Here is a 17,928-nt window from a genome sequence, read left to right as displayed (position 1 = left end):
AATATTAGCTCTTTTTTATCCAATCTACAAAAGCAAACATTTTGAAATAATATTCAATTTACTAAAAATAAAAAAGGCACAAATAATAAAGCAGCACACCCACAAAGTTAAAAACTTGAAAACACACAATTTCTAAAATATATAAACGCACTTTGCACAGCCATTTGTAGCTTTTGTGCTAATGTGAGTGACATAATCTTTGGCACCTTTGTCATACACGGAACCACGTATGCTAACTTTCTCCACAACACGTTGCAATCATTTGTTGTGACTGAGATGGTAGGGAGTTACCTGGCAGCTCCCTTCCCGGACATGGTCCTCCAGTGGCACGGAAGAGGACTCGGCGGGGGCGTCCATCGGGGGGACCGGTCTCCGTGCCTGGCGACGAGCTGGCGTGGTGGCCTCTCTCGGCGCTCCCTCCATCTATAAGTCAACAGAAGCTATTAACTTGATGCAAAGTTAACATATACATTTCATTATCTTAAAGTGTGTGATATATTTTCTGAAACAGTGTCACACCTGCTGCTCCACCGGATTCAGCTGGGAGGGATCAGAAATTGGACGACGCCTCGGACTCGTCTTCTAATTAAAAAAATAGAAGAAATTATGTGATTGTTAAAATCAACTATGGCATATCAAATTCAAATTATCATTTAAAAAAAAAAATTAAATACCTTCCTCCTCGTCGGAGAACATGTAGGTAACGGAGCGTCACGGCCAGACGCAGGAACGATCCGGTCCATCTCCTCCAGCAACGTTGGGCTGAACCACACCGGATTCGGGGGGATGGAAGAATCCAGCAGGTCTCCCTGTAAAATAACAAAAATAGCTTAAAATAGATTCATTTGTACTCTGAGAACACAACATAGTTTGCTTTGAGGTGAAGAAAATCATACCTGTTGGTCAACCACCCTCCCAGTGGCGTGTGGACAGCCATCACCACCCTGGACACCGCGCGATGTCTGTAAACAAAGAAAAAGTATTTTCAGTGGCAGCAAACCCTCTGGGTCCAGGACATACATGTATAGTCATTTTGAACAAACTTTGATTTTACCTTTGAATTTCCTCAACAGAAAACATATCAATGCTATATGTGGCATTTTCTTCAGCACAACCTAAACTGTATGAAATGACACTTTTTTCCCCCTTTTGGATATACTGTTATTACACATACAGGAGTTACAAAAAATTCAAATTTGAAAAACATTTATTTTTCACAGTGAAACTCACAAAGGGTTTCTACCTTAACTCCTGGAGTTTACAATGGCTGGAAGCTGCTGGGGGAGTCGCTCTACCTCATCCCCTGGTGATCGGCTTCTTCCAGCTGCGCAGTGCCGCCATTCCTCTCCTTGGATATCTGAGTACCTGCCTCTACCTTACCAATGCGCCATCTTACCTTTTATTCCTCAAATTATCTAAATTTCTAATAAAACTGCCATCAACATCGTCTTAATCTTTACTGTGCCTCAGATTGTGGCTGCAAAATTCCCTCCTTATATTCAAGTTAAAAAAAGACCAAACCTGTTTCTTGCACATTTGTTAGTTGCATAATTGTTCATATACAATGACCAGACAGTGAGTTTCTTTACTTTACTAGTTTTTCTGGACTCATTCTACTTGACCTCTGTCCTGTCTGCAGTCATGTTGTCATTCATAGATTAACATATAAGTGCACATTTTGTTATTTTGTCTAGTTATTTTATATTTAGTAAAATTTTTAAACTACGTACAATATCACAGTCATGTATACATTTCCATAAAGTTATATTCTTATGGTTTCAATTGTGTTAACTAATATTTGGACGAACCATCTTTTTGGCAAAAGTAAGCAATTTTTCCTTAGGCACCAATAAAGTATACACAATTCTAAAAAATATGTATTAATAATTATGAAGTGTGTCACAGATTTCTGTCAAACCAATCAATATTTTACCGTTTTTGCCATTACGCTGGTCCCGCTTGTCACAGTTGCTCTTTTCACCATTGCTTGCACAACTTTCCCCCATTCCGTATCAATAAAATACAGCCCATACTTATTGTTTGGAGATTTAAAATAACAAAGGGATGTCATATTGCATTTCATATTTTACATTTGTAAGCCAATTCCCTTTCACATTCTCAAAATAGGTGGTTTTTAACATTTACATGATTTTTTTTTTTTTTTTTTTACAAAATAGACTTAATTATTTTAGCATAACTCCAGTTTTACTTTCCCCTCAACACAATTAAAAAACTGGTATATTGTTTACAATCAGCACTTTAAAGAAAAGTTGAAATATTGACTCAGGGAGGCACACACAAAACAGACATGTTAAAAAGTGATACACATTCATGGACTCTTAAAGAGTTAAACATGCAAAATTTTGCTTAAATCAACAAAGCATGTATTTAGTACCTTTCGGCGAACCACAGTCCAGTCGAAGGGGTCCGAACGACGCGGAGCAGCCACCTCGCCAACCACAACCAGCCGGGGCAGGGGACGTCTCACCGCGGGGGGGGAAGCCGTCCCAGGGGGGGGAGGAGCCAACATCGCAGGAGCTGGGGATTTCGGTGCACTTAACTCAAGTTGCGAGCAGACCGCAGCCTGAAGCAACTGAGAAAGGACTTCCATCCCCGGACGGTCGCTCAGGTGAACCTACGAGTTATAAATACATTTTATAAAATACAGTACGCCTAAACAACACTTTTACAATTATAAAAATCAATTCAACTTACGCCATCCCTGCTCCACAAGGCTAGGCTGCTCAGCGGGAAGTGTTCAGTGACAGGGATGTACCGAACACCTAGAGAGAAATAAAAGAAAATTTCATTCTTAATGTCAGTCACATTAACAATGTAGTAATTTCAGATAATGTTGATTCAAAAGGTTAAGTAAGTTAATTTTTAGTCTGAACACAAATTTTGTACATCACTTACTTCTCTGAGCAGCCACACGCTGAAACTCCTGCCGCAGCAGCTGTTGCACACTTTCCTCCTCCACGCAAAGGCGTGGTGGAAAGTCCACAACGACCACCTGTAAATTCAATCCAAAAAATGAAGCAAATTAACATATGCCAAGTTTTCAGATATATTTCATCATGAATAAAATGCAGTGGACTTTATACTTACATTAGCAGAGAGGTTGCAGACGGTACGCAACAAAGCCCCGAACGCCGCTCCGGCCTCCACGAAGGTCCTGCTGGCGGTCAAGTTGTTACTTGGGGCCAGAAGACAGATCACCTCGGGGGGCCGAGGCAGAACTGCATCCAGCACCTCAAGCCGCAACTCTTCCGCAGAGGCCCCGGGGGATGCAACCCCTAAGGAGAAGTCGCCCTTTGGCATGGTAGAATACCCATCCACAATAGCACGCAGATGGGAATCACCAACCAAAAGAGCAAACTGAAAAAGAAAAACAAACATTTAAGTTTGCTTATAGAATTTTATCATTCAAACCAAGATTTGTGTATGAGACGGGACAAAAAAAAATACCTTCTTCTCCAGAGCCTCGGCAGTAGGCAGAACCAACTTGCAGCTCCGTCACCCGGGAGGCTGGCCACGTCTGGACCCGATGGCGATGCCCGTCCCACGGCCTGTTTAGAGATGTGCTTATCAATATTAGGCTGTCATGCCTCTGAAAATGTAACAACAAAACAACAAAGATTTTATCTACATACGTGACCCAGGAGAGGTCGATTGCACACGGGGCTCCTCCTGGCGCACCACGGGAGGCGACATCTGCAAAAGAATTATTATAAAATGTTTAGATGAATTACAAACATAACTGGATTGGGTTATTTTAATTAAATGATTCTGAACTTGTCATGAACATACCTGGTCGGGCAGGCCACCCTCCAGCACTCGCGACGTCTAAAGACATAAATAAAATTAGTAAAGCAAATGATGTTATTCAACAATAAGTTGCTAAAATGTAAAATTATAGCCATACCTTCTTCGCGGGGGACGAATCGGGTTCCAAGCGCTGGACGCGAGCGGTGGTGTCTCAGGCTGTAAACACAGAAACGATTATAATCTTGCTAAAAATTAAAAAACTATAAGAAGAACTACCATTAGACAAAAAAAATTTCTGCAGTGTGTATTAATATACCTTGGCGACGACCGGCACACTCTCCAGCTTCCTCCATCTCACCTTCGCCGCCTCCGAGCGTCGTCCTCGACGTGGCATCCTGTAACACCACAGTAAAAAAAGAAGACAACTGCGGGGGAAAGGTGGTTATTTACAAATAAAAATTAAATTAAGTAATATATATGAAATTAAACTGTGTAACACTAGGTGTGTGTGTATGTGTGTGTTAGTGAATGTGTGAATGTTAAAATGTGATGAAACTTGTCTGAATATGTATTGATGGGTTAATAAGATGTTGTAGTGATGCAGAGGTGATTTGTAGCAGGTCGCAGTGGAAAATTTCCAAATCGCAAAGTCTCGCACAATGAAAAGCTGTAATGAGAAGAAAAATACATAATTAAAAAAAGGCTTACAAAAATAACTAATAGACATCGAACATTTTTTTATTAAATACAAGAATTAATTTCAAACTCTTCTAAGGCATCTAAATATGATTAAGATCTTTTCCACACAACTGATGTAAACATCAGTACATAACAAAACTTGTTCTAAAATCTAATTAAAAACACAGATTAAACAAATTAATCTGTACATTTTCATATGTAAATGGAAAAATAAAGTTTAATCAAATCAACCAAGTCTATAAGCTGTTTAAAGGAAATTATAAAACTTGTCAAACATCAAAATTACAAACCTATGAAAATACACAATATTAGCTTGGTGTGTTGTAAATTAGATTTTTCATTTGAAATTTAAAAAATTATAAAGTTCATAAAGTGACTGCAGTAAGTGTTTTTTGTTTTTTTCATCATTTAAGGCAAAACAAAACATCTGACTTTATTTAGTTAATCAGAACCTCTAGGTCAGGGGTGTCAAACTCAAATACACAGTGGGCCAAAACTTTAAATTGAACAAAGTCGCGGGCCAAGGTTGAACAAATGAATCTTTTAATATGGACCCAAACAAGTTCTAAAATAACAATAAATATTGAACAAGTAAAGCTTATCTAACTTAAAAGTACAGGTGTGCAAAATTGAGTTGCTAATAATAAAACATATTATATTAATAAAATATATTTAATATATGAAATAAAATATTAAATATATTAAATAAAATTTAAATAAACATTCAATGCCTCCTTTCTGACGTAAATGTCTAATATTAATTTAAAATTGCCTCGCGGGCCAAATTTGGCCCGCGGGCCAGAGTTTGACACCTATGCTCTAGGTTCTCCGTTGCCGAGTAACGCTGCAAATCCGCTCAGAAATTACCGCAGCTGCTGCGCTTCAGACCGTAATACGGATAATATTTCCCAAATTAGACTAGAACCGAACAAAGTCACATACTAACCTGTTATAGAGAGCAACTAATAAATCACGCAAAGTCTCGTGAGGGCCAGAAATAAGCTGAATAAATCCAGAAAAATCTTATTCCATCAAGCTAGCAAGTATGCTATCAGAGCGACAACGAAATACTCCGCAGTAAACTTTTAAAATCAACCGCCTTTGTCAACGAACACTACATCTAACAACTGCAAACAGTTATGATAATATTGTACCGAAATAAAAATTGTAATACTATATATTATGGATAGATCACGAACACGTCTTACCTTGTCCGAAGCAGACTCGGAAGCAGAAAGTTCCAGAAAGTTCCAGCAGCTCGGAATACGTGTCAGCCAATCAGAAATTGACATTTACAGCGTGTATGACGTAAGCTCCTGCTGACCAGTCAGCTTTACAAAATAACAATTTTAAAAGATGCAACACAATAACAATTGTAAACATAGCTGTCGGAATCTGCACCTTACGTCACAGGCATAGATACAGCATGTTACATGTCAACAAATCAGAGACTGACATTTTCCAGCATGTATGGCATATGCTTCTGTTGACCACCCAGCTTCATAAAAAAAAAAAATAATAAAATAAATAAAATAAAATAAAAAAATAGAATATTTTAAGAGACAGAGCCTAAAAATTACTTGTTTAGACAAAGGTAAGGTTCCCTATGATTATATTTAATCTACATGACAGATGTAGACACAAGATATTACATATTACAGAAATCAGATATTGATATTTTCCAGCGTTTATCAAATACTCTTCTTCTAACCTGGGAGAATAAATGGAAAAAATGCTTATATTAAGAAAAGGCTAATGCTAATTAAACAGCATTACCCTTATTCTGCAAGGCAGTGCATTTGTGGGGGGACTAAAATGCTAATGTCTGTGCTGATATCTGTGCTTACCTATTTACCATATCTAAAGCAAAAGGCTAATGCTAATGCTCTACTGAACCCTAACCCGAGAGAAAAAATAATTCAGGATAATGCAGGATAATCTTATTGCACTGCCTACAGCAGTGCACTACTGGGTAACAGTGAAATGCTAATGTTTGTGCTAATGTTGATGCTCTGGCAGAGCCCTAACCTGAGAGAAAAAGATCATGCTGCATAATCTTATTGCACTGCCATAGTGGGGAACAGTGACATGCTAATGTTTGTGCTAATGTTAATGCTCTGCCTTGCTGCGCAAGGCAGAGCAGAAAGTTCCGGCTCTGCCTTGCTGCGCAAGGCAGAGCCCTAACCTAAGAGAAGAAGATCATGCTGGATAATCTTATTGCACTGCCTATGGCAAGGACTCTGCCTTGCTGAGCTAGGCAGAGTCCTAACCTGAGTGAAAAAGATCATGCAAGCTAATATCATTGCAGCGCCTGCAGCGCTGCATTAGCCACAGATGAATCTTAAGGCTTTTATTTTGGAATTTTCATTAAGCTTAATTTAAAATTGCCACACTAATTCTGTGTGTAATAATGGTTGGTTAAAATCAGTTATAAAAAGTCCAACCACAATGTAATTCTAAAGGCCAGCTCATTCCTCCTCAGTAGTAACTGACAGTTCCGCCATGTTGTAGTTCTTAGAATCAACTCTGACCTCTTTTGTAGGCACTGAGTGTTCCGCCATGTTGTAGTTCTAACCTTCAGGAATTGTAGTTCTAAAGAGGTCAACTGTCATATGTGTGAGGCAGAGACAGATTTCTATCTTTGTGAGACACCCAGTGAGTTTCAATGGAAAAAGCAGCCGAACAACTCCTTGCCGTTCGGGAACTGTGATACGTATCAGAAAACCGTTTGAAGCATATGAGAGAGCTATTTTTCGTCTCCGATAGTCCTGCAAATCATATCTGTAGCTCATGCACAGTGATTGCAGTGATGAGAGAAAAATGGTGTGCGCTGAGGTCTGAAATTTTCCATAAAAGTATGAAAATATATGGTGGAGAGCGCCAGTTAGGCTGGAACTTGATTTTGCTCTGAAGCACCTAGACAGAAAACCATAAGCCCTAGAAAAATTTTGAAAACATTTTACCGCAGTAGGCGTGCGTATCGATGTCATGTCCGAGTTTCATACCGATAGCACAATATTTGTGGGAATGACAGCGATTTCAAAATTGATTTGGGGTCAAAAATCCACTTCATTCTCCACTCTAGCAGAGCAGCAGTTGGTGGCAGTTATGCTCTGCTTTTCGGCAGTTGGAAATTTCACTCGTTTTTCGCTTTTTAAGTCGCCGTCGTAACACCGATTCCCCATAAAAGTAATAGCTCCAATGCCGGGATCGAGCCGCACGTTTTGATACCACTTTTGTGGGTGGGCTCGCAGCGGTGCGAGCCGCATTCCGGTCTACGGAAGAAAAATAAAGATCTATAATAATAATAATAATAATAAAGAGGCGTTCTATTGGGTGAAGATTAATAGGTGCCTGCCATGCAATGCATGGAGGCAGTGACTGACTTGCTTCGCAAGTCAGTCACTGCTCTCCTTATGCATTGCTATGGGCAGGGCCCCAATAATAAAGAGGCGTTCTATTGGGTGAAGATTAATAGGTGCCTGCCATGCAATGCATGGAGGCAGTGACTGACTTGCTTCGCAAGTCAGTCACTGCTCTCCTTATGCATTGCTATGGGCAGGCCCCAACTAGAAAATTCCTGAAGAAATTTAACCGGGGCCTGCCAAAGTGTGCCCATCAGTTTGGACCCAGCGTTGTGATGCTAAACATTAGCATCCATGCTAAAGAAAGCTGCAATATCATCAATACCATGTGGAGAGTCACAAGCATGACTTACTGCATTAAGTAAGGGAAATAGCGAATACCTCATGCAAGGTAAAAGGCTAATGCTAATGCTCTACCTTGCTGCGCAAGACAGTGCCCTAACTTGAGAGGAAAAGATAATGCAAGCTAATATCATTGCAGCGCCAACGGCGCTGCATTAGCCACAGACGAATCTTAAGGCTTTTATTTTGACATTTTCAGAATGCTTAATTTTAAATAGTCAATGTAATCCCATGTACAACAGTGATTTGGTTAAATCAGACATATAATGGTCAAAAAAGCACTTACTTAATATAAAAATTGTCAAGGCTTTTATTTTGAAATTTGTTCAAAGCTTAATTTAAAATTGCCAAACTAATTCCATGTGTAACAATGGTTGGTTAAAATGAGTTATAAAAGGCCAAAACACAAGCAGTTCTAAAGTCCAGCTTTTTCCTCTGAGTTCTGCCATGTTAGAACTACAGTGATGCGTTTTTGTAGTCCTAACCACTGGCCCTGCTGTGTTCCGTTGCTATGGTAATGGATCCTCTGCCAGCTGTGAGTCAGACAGGGGGAGACATAATTCTATCAGTTTGAGGCAGCCATTTTCACTAAAATAGGCATGAGCCAGAAAGGAATCTTAAGACTTTTATTTTGAAATTTTCATTAAGCTTCATTTTAAATGTCCAAAATAATCCAAAGTTTTACAGTGGTGTATATAAAAAAGTCACATAATGCCCAAGAGAGCAATTACGTGATATAAAAGAATCTCAGGGTTTTTATTTTGAAATTTTAATTCAGCTTAATTTAAAATTACCACACTAATCCTGTGTGTAACAATGGTTGGTTAAAATCAGTTATAAAATGCCCAAAACACAAGTAGTTCTAAAGGCCAACAGCTTCCTCAGATCTCTGCCATAATAAAAACTACAGTGATGCGTTTTTGTAGTCCTAACCACTGGCCCTGCTGTGCTCCGTTGCTATGGTAATGGATCCTCTGCCAGCTGTGAGTCAGACAGGTGGAGACAGAATTCTATCAGTTTGAGGCAGCCATTTTCACTAAAATAGGCATGAGCCAGAAAGGAATCTTAAGGCTTTTATTTTGAAATTTTCAGTAAGCCTCGTTTAAATGTCCAATCTATTCACATGAGTAACAGTGATTGTGTTAAATCAGTTCTAAAATGCTCCAAACAGCAATTGATATAAAAATTGTCAAGGCTTTTATTTTGAAATTTTCATTAAGCTTAATTTTATTAAGATTAATGAAACGTAATTAACACTAATCCCATGTGTAGCAAAGGTTGGTTAAAATCAGTTATAAAATGCCCAAAACACAAGTAGTTCTAAAGGCCAGCTCCTTCCTCAGAGCTCTGCCATAGTAAAAACTACAATGATGCGTATTTGTAGTTCTACTTTATAATTCTAAAGGCCAGCTCCTTCCTCAGAGCTCTGCCATAGTAAAAACTACAGTGATGCGTTTTTGTAGTTCTAATTAGCTGCTCGGCCCTGCTGTGCTCCGTTGCTATGGTAATTAATCCTCTGCAACTGTCATGTGTGTGAGACAGAAAGAATTCTATCTTTGTGAGACACCCAGTCAGTTTTCACTGAAAAAAGCAGTCCGAACAACTCCTTCCCGTTCGGAAACCGTGATACGTATCGGAAAACCGTTTGAAGCGTATGAGAGGGCTATCTTTCGTCTCCGATAGTCCCGCTATTCATATCTGTACATCACTCACATTAATAACAGCGACAAGATAAAAATGGTGTGCGCTGAGGTCTGACATTTTTCAGAAATACATGGAAGTGATCCTGGCTGAGCGAGTCGAAATCCTGTCGCATCACTTTGCTCTGAAGCCCCTAGACAGAAAACCGTAAGCCATAGAAAAATTTTGAAACATTTAACCGGAGCAGGCATGCGTATCTATGTCATGACCGAGTTTCATACCGATAGGGCGATATTTGTGGGCGTGACGGCGATTTCAAAATTTATTTGGGGTCAGAATCGCAGTGCTTCCCACACTCTAACGAAACGTCAGTTACACTCTAGTTTAACTGACGGAAAATTTTTGATGGTTTTTCGCTTTTTACTTTTTCATCGCAACTCCGAATCCCACCACAAGTAATAGCTCCAATGCCGGGAACGAGCCGCACGATTTGATACCACTTTTGTGGGTGGGCTCGCAGCGGTGCGAGCCGCATTCCGGTGAACGGAAGAAAAATAAAGAATAATAAAGAGGCGTTCTATTAGGTGAAGAACAATAGGTGCCTGCCATGCATGCATGGAGGCAGTGACTGACTTGCTTTGCAAGTCAGTCACTGCTCTCCTTATGCATTGCTAGGCAGGCCCCAATAAAGAGGCGTTCTATTAGGTGAAGAACAATAGGTGCCTGCCATGCAATGCATGGAGGCAGTTACTGACTTGCTTCGCAAGTCAGTAACTGCTCTCCTTATGCATTGCTAGGCAGGCCCCAACTAGAAAATTCCTGAAGAAATTTAACCGGGGCCTGCCCAAGTGTGCCCGTCGGTTTGGACCCAGCGTTCTGATGCTAAACATTAGCATCCATGCTAAGCTTTGCTAAAAATGACAAAGTATCATGTGGAGAATCACAAGAATGTTCACTAACATGAACTTGCACCATTCAGTATGTTAAATTAAGTGTATAAGCTAAAATTAGCAAACATGCTAAAGTAAGAATGAATACTGTCAGTAGCATATGGACAATCACGAGCATGTTCTCTGTAATTTACTTACCATTCACCATACCAAATATCGCTAATAAGTCAGAAATAGCTAATACCTCATTTAAGGTAAAAGGCTAATGCTAATGCTCTGCCTTGCTGCGCAAGGCAGAGCCCTAACCTGAGTAAAAAAGACCAAGCAAGCTAATATCATTGCAGCGGCTGCGGCGCTGCATTAGCCAGAAGGAATCTTAAGGCTTTTATTTGAAATTTTCATTGAGATTAATTTTAAATGGCCAATCTCATCCCATGTTTAACACTGATTGGGTTAAATCAGTTATATAGTGGTCAAAAGAGCAATTACTTGATGGAAAAATTGTCAAGGCTTTTATTTTGAAATTTACATTAAGCTTAATTTTAATGGTAACACTAATCCCATGTGTAACTATGGAGTTTTGAAATCAGTTCTAAAATTCCCAAAAACCAAGTACTTGTCATGGCCAGCTGATTCCTCCTCAGTAGTAACTGACAGTTCTGCCATGTTGTAGTTTTTATATTCACCTATGACCTCTTCTGTAGGCACTGAGTGTTCTGCCATGTTGTAGTTCTTACAATCAGCTCTAACCTCTTTTGTAGGCACTGAGTGTTCCGCCATGTTGTAGTTCTAACCTTCAGGAATTGTAGTTCTAAGAGCAGCTCAGTCCCCCTCAGTAGTAAATGACAGTTTCCACCATGTTGAAGTTTTTATATTCACCTATGACCTCTTTTGTAGGCACTGAGTGTTCCGCCATGTTGTAGTTCTAAGCTGCAGCCATTGTAGTTCTAAAGAGGAGGTCAACTGTCATGTCAGTGTGACACACAAGGAGAGACTTAATTCTAAATGCTTGAAGAAGTTAGTTTTTCTGACAGGCCTGAGAGAAATATTCAAGGTTTTATTTTGAAATTTTCATTAAGCTTCATTTTAAATGTCCAAAATAATCCAAAGTTTAACAGTGGTTTTGTTAAAAAAGTCACATAATGCCCAAGAGAGCAATTACGTGATATAAAAGAATCTCAAGGCTTTTATTTTGAAATTTTCATTAAGCTTAATTTAAAATTGCCACACTAATCCTGTGTGTAACAATGGTTGCTTAAAATCAGTTATAAAATGCTCAAAACAATGTAATTCTAAAGGCCAGCTGATTACTCATCAGTAGTAACTGACAGTTCTGCCATGTTGTAGTTTTTATATTCACCTATGACTCTTCTGTAGGCACTGAGAGTTCCGCCATGTTGTAGTTCTAACCTGCAGTCATTGTAGTTCTAAAGAGCAGCTCAGTCCTCCTCAGTAGTTACTGACAGTTCCACCATGTTGTAGTTTTTATATTCACCTATGACCTCTTCTGTAGGCACTGAGTGTTCTGCCATGTTGTAGTTCTAACCTTCAGAAATTGTAGTTCTAAAGAAGAGGTCAACTGTCATGTCAGTGTGACACACAAGGAGAGACTTAATTATAAATTCTTGAAGAAGTTATTTTTTCTGACAGGCCTGAGAGAAATATTCAAGGTTTTATTTTGAAATTTTCATTAAGCTTAATTTAAAGTTTCCACACAAATACTGTGTGTAACAATGGTTGCTTAAAATCAGTTATAAAAGCCCAAACACAATGTAATTCTAAAGGCCAGCTCATTCCTCCTCAGCAGTAACTGACAGTTCCACCATGTTGTAGTTCTGACAATCAGCTCTGACCTCTTTTGTAGGCACTGAGTGTTCCGCCATGTTGTAGTTCTAACCTTCAGGAATTGTAGTTCTAAAGAGGTCAACAGTCATGTGTGAGGCAGAGACAGATTTCTATCTTTGTGAGACAGCTCAGTCAGTTATAATGGAAAAAGCAGCCCGAACAACTCCTTTCGGGAACCGTGATACGTATCGGAAAACCGTTTGAAGCATATGAGAGAGCTTTTTTGTCTCCGATAGTCCTGCAAATCAAATCTGTAGCTCATTCATAGTAATTACAGCGATGAGAGAAAAATGGTGTGCGCTGAGGTCTGAAATTTTCCATAAAATTATGAAAATATATGTTGGAGAGCGTCAGTTAGGCTGGAACTTGATTTTGCTCTAAAGCACCTTGACAAAAAACCGTAAGCCCTAGAAAAAATTTGAAAACATTTTACCGGAGCAAACATTCGTATCGATGTCATGTCCGAGTTTCATACCGATAGCATGATATTTGTGGGCGTGGCGGCGATTTCAAAATTTATTTGGGGTCAGAATCGGACTGCTTCCCACACTCTAACGAAACGTCAGTTACACTCTAGGTTTTGGCAGTTGAGCTTTTCGGTTCGGCAGTTGGAAATTTTGCTCGTTTTTTGCTTTTACGTCGCCGTCGTAACGCCGATTCCCCATAAAAGTAATAGCTCCAATGCCGGGAACGAGCCGCACGTTTTGATACCACTTTTGTGGGTGGGCTCGCAGCGGTGCGAGCCGCATTAACGGTAGCGGAAGAAGAAGTTATAACTAGAAAATTCCTGAAGAAATTTAACCGGGGCCTGCCAAAGTGTGCCCGTCAGTTTGGACCCAGCGTTCTGATGCTAAACATTAGCATCCATGCTAAAGAAAGCTGCAATGTCATCAATAACATGTGGAGAGTCACAAGCATGACTTACTGCATTAAGTAAGGGAAATAGCGAATACCTCATGCAAGGTAAAAGGCTAATGCTAATGCTCTACCTTGCTGCGCAAGACAGTGCCCTAACTTGAGAAGAAAAGATAATGCAAGCTAATATCATTGCAGCGCCCGTGGCGCTGCATTAGCCACAGACGAATCTCAAGGCTTTAATTTTGGAATTTTCAGAATGCTTAATTTTAAATGGTCAATGTAATCCCATGTACAACAGTGATTTGGTTAAATCAGACATATAATGGTCAAAAAAGCACTTACTTAATAAAAATTGTCAAGGCTTTTATTTTGAAATGTTTTTAAAGTTAATTTAAAATTTCCACACTAATTCCATGTGTAACAATGGTTGGTTAAAAATAGTTATAAAAGGCCCAAAACACAAGCAGTTCTAAAGTCCAGCTTTTTTCTCTGAGTTCTGCCATAGTTAGAACTACAGTGATGCGTTTTTGTAGTCCTAATCATCTGGCTCCTTTGTGTTCCGTTGCCATGGTAATGGATCCTTTGCCAGCTGTGAGTCAGACAGGGGAGACATAATTCTATCAGTTTGAGGCAGCCATTTTGCCTAAAAGAGGCATGAGCCAGAAAGGAATCTTAAGGCTTTTATTTTGAAATTTTCAGTAAGATTCATTTTAACTGTCCAAAATAATCCAAAGTGTAACAGTGGTTTTGTTAAAAATAGTCACATAATCCCCAAGAGAGCAATTCCCTAATATAAAAGTATGTCAGGGCTTTTATTTTGAAATTTTAATTCAACTTAATTTAAAATTACCACGCTAATCCTGTGTGTAACAAATGATTGTTACACAACCATTTGAAATCAGTTATAAAAAGTCCAAACACAATGTAATTCTAAAGGCCAGCTCATTCCTCCTCAGCAGTAACTGACAGTTCCGCCATGTTGTAGTTCTGACAATCAGCTCTGACCTCTTTTGTAGGCACTGAGTGTTCCGCCATGTTGTAGTTCTAACCTTCAGGAATTGTAGTTCTAAAGAAGAGGTCAACTGTCATGTCAGTGTGACACACAAGTAGATACTTAATTATAAATGCTTGAAGAAGTTAGTTTTTCTGACAGGCCTGAGAGAAATATTCAAGATTTTATTTTGAAATTTTCATTAAGCTTAATTTAAAATTTCCACACAAATACTGTGTGTAACAATGGCTGCTTAAAATCAGTTATAAAAAGCCCAAACACAATGTAATTCTAAAGGCCAGCTGATTCCTCCTCAGTAGTAACTGACAGTTCCACCATGTTGTAGTTCTGACAATCAGCTCTGACCTCTTTTGTAGGCACTGAGTGTTCCGCCATGTTGTAGTTCTAACCTTCAGGAATTGTAGTTCTAAAGAGGTCAACTGTCATGTGTGTGAGGCAGAGACAGATTTCTATCTTTGTGAGACACCCAGTTCAGTTATAATGGAAAAAGCAGCCCGAACAACTCCTTGCCGTTCGGAAACCGTGATACGTATCAGAAAACCGTTTGAAGCATATGAGAGAGCTATTTTTTGTCTCCGATAGTCCTGCAAATCATATCTGTAGCTCATTCATAGTAATTACAGCGATGAGAGAAAAATGTTGTGCGCTGAGGTCTGAAATTTTCCAGAAAAGTATGAAAATATATGGTGGAGAGCGTCAGTTAGGCTGGAACTTGATTTTGCTCTAAAGCACCTTGACAGAAAACCGTAAGCCCTAGAAATATTTTGAAAACATTTTACCGGAGCAAACATTCGTATCGATGTCATGCCTGAGTTTCATACCGATAGCACGATATTTGTGGGCGTGACAACGATTTCAAAATTTATTTGGGGTCAGAATCGCACTGCTTCCCACACTCTAACGAAACGTCAGTTACACTCTAGGTTTTGGCAGTTGAGCTTTTCGGTTCGGCAGTTGGAAATTTTGCTCGTTTTTTGCTTTTTACGTCGCCGTCGTAACGCCGATTCCCCATAAAAGTAATAGCTCCAATGCCGGGAACGAGCCGCACGTTTTGATACCACTTTTGTGGGTGGGCTCGCAGCGGTGCGAGCCGCATTCCGGTCTACGGAAGAATAATAAATAACTAGAAAATTCCTGAAGAAATTTAACCGGGGCCTGCCAAAGTGTGCCCGTCGATTTTGACCCAGCGTTCTGATGCTAAACATTAGCATCCATGCTAAAGAAAGCTGCAATGTCATCAATACAATGTGGAGAGTCACAAGCATGTATAGTAAATATGGTTAATAAGTAAGGGAAATAGCTAATACCTCATGCAAGGTAAAAGGCTAATGCTAATGCTCTGCCTTGCTGTGCAAGGCAGAGCCCTAACCTGAGTGTAAAGGATCATGGAGGATAATCTTATTGCACTGCCTACGGCAGTGCACTGGTGGGAAACAGAGAAATGCTAATTAGCTAATGCTAATGCACTGTCTTGCTGTGCAAGACAGTGTCCTAACTTGAGAGGAAAAGATAATGCAAGCTAATATCATTGCAGCGCCTGCGGCGCTGCATTAGCCACGGCCGAATCTTAAGGCTTTTATTTTGAAATGTTCAGAATGTTTCATTTTAAATAGTCAATGTAATCCCATGTATAACAGTGATTTGGTTAAATCAGACATATAATGGTCAAAAGAGCACTTATTTAATCTAAAAATTCTCAAGGCTTTTATTTTGAATTTTTTTTAAAGCTTAATTTAAAATTTCCACACTAATTCCATGTGTAACAATGGTTGGTTAAAAATAGTTATAAAAGGCCCAAAACACAAGCAGCTCTAAAGTCCAGCTTTTTTCTCTGAGTTCTGCCATAGTTAGAACTACAGTGATGCGTTTTTGTAGTCCTAATCAGCTGGCCCCTTGTGTTCCGTTGCCATGGTAATGGATCCTCTGCCAGCTGTGAGTCAGACAGGGGGAGACTTAATTCTATCAGTTTGAGGCAGCCATTTTGCCTAAAATAGGCATGAGCCAGAAAGGAATCTTAAGGCTTTTATTTTGAAATTTTCATTGAGATTAATTTTAAATGGCCAATCTCATCCCATGTTTAACACTGATTGGGTTAAATCAGTTATATAGTGGTCAAAAGAGCAATTACTTGATGGAAAAATTGTCAAGGCTTTTATTTTGAATTTAATTAAGCTTAATTTAATGGTAACACTAATCCCATGTGTAACTATGGAGTTTTGAAATCAGTTCTAAAATTCCCAAAAACCAAGTACTTGTCATGGCCAGCTCATTCCTCCTCAGTAGTAACTGACAGTTCCGCCATGTTGTAGTTCTGACAATCAGCTCTGACCTCTTTTGTAGGCACTGAGTGTTCCGCCATGTTGTAGTTCTAACCTGCAGTCATTGTAGTTCTAAAGAGCAGCTCAGTCCCCCTCAGTAGTAACTGACAGTTCCACCATGTTGTAGTTATTATATTCACCTATGACCTCTTCTGTAGGCACTGAGTGTTCTGCCATGTTGTAGTTCTAACCTTCAGGAATTGTAGTTCTAAAGAGCAGCTCAGTCCTCCTCAGTAGTAACTGACAGTTCCACCATGTTGTAGTTTTTATATTCACCTATGACCTCTTCTGTAGGCACTGAGTGTTCTGCCATGTTGTAGTTCTAACCTTCAGGAATTGTAGTTCTAAAGAGGAGGTCAACTGTCATGTCAGTGTGACAAAAGGAGAGACTTAATTCTAAATGCTTGAAGAAGTTAGTTTTTCTGACAGGCCTGAGAGAAATATTCAAGGTTTTATTTTGAAATTTTCATTAAGCTTAATTTAAAGTTTCCACACAAAAACTGTGTGTAATAATGGCTGCTTAAAATAAGTTATAAAAAGCCCAAACACAATGTAATTCTAAAGGCCAGCTCATTCCTCCTCAGCAGTAACTGACAGTTCCACCATGTTGTAGTTTTTATATTCACCTATGACCTCTTCTGTAGGCACTGAGTGTTCTGCCATGTTGTAGTTCTAACCTTCAGGAATTGTAGTTCTAAAGAGGAGGTCAACTGTCATGTCAGTGTGACACAAAAGGAGAGACTTAATTCTAAGTGCTTGAAGAAGTTAGTTTTTCTGACAGGCCTGAGAGAAATATTCAAGGTTTTATTTCGAAATTTTTATTAAGCTTAATTTAAAATTGCCAAACTAATCCTGTCTGTAACAATGGTTGCTTACATCAGTTATAAAAACCCAAACACAATGTAATTCTAAAGGCCAGCTCATTCCTCCTCAGTAGTAACTGACAGTTCCGCCATGTTGTAGTTCTGACAATCAGCTCTGGCCTATTTTGTAGGCACTGAGTGTTCCGCCATGTTGTAGTTCTAACCTTCAGGAATTGTAGTTCTAAAGAGGTCAACAGTCATGTGTGTGAGGCAGAGACAGATTTCTATCTTTGTGAGACAGCACAGTCAGTTATAATGGAAAAAGCAGCCCGAACAACTCCTTGCCGTTCGGAAACCGTGATACGTATCGGAAAACCGTTTGAAGCG

General features: G+C 39.3%; 1 protein-coding gene and 1 pseudogene across 8 annotated transcripts in view; both read right to left on the bottom strand.

Moving 5' to 3' along the window:
- Positions 1 to 17,928, bottom strand: part of tacc2 (transforming, acidic coiled-coil containing protein 2) — a 176,072-nt gene that overhangs the window by 105,313 nt on the left and 52,831 nt on the right. The window lies entirely within an intron of this gene.
- Positions 335 to 4,556, bottom strand: LOC129359627 (uncharacterized; annotated as a pseudogene).

This window comes from Poeciliopsis prolifica, unplaced genomic scaffold (assembly GCF_027474105.1).
Source record: "Poeciliopsis prolifica strain line A6 unplaced genomic scaffold, Auburn_PproV2 SCAFFOLD005, whole genome shotgun sequence".
Taxonomy (NCBI): domain Eukaryota; kingdom Metazoa; phylum Chordata; class Actinopteri; order Cyprinodontiformes; family Poeciliidae; genus Poeciliopsis; species Poeciliopsis prolifica.
Note: the sequence above shows the minus strand (reverse complement) of the source record. Positions and strands in the feature narration are given on the sequence as shown.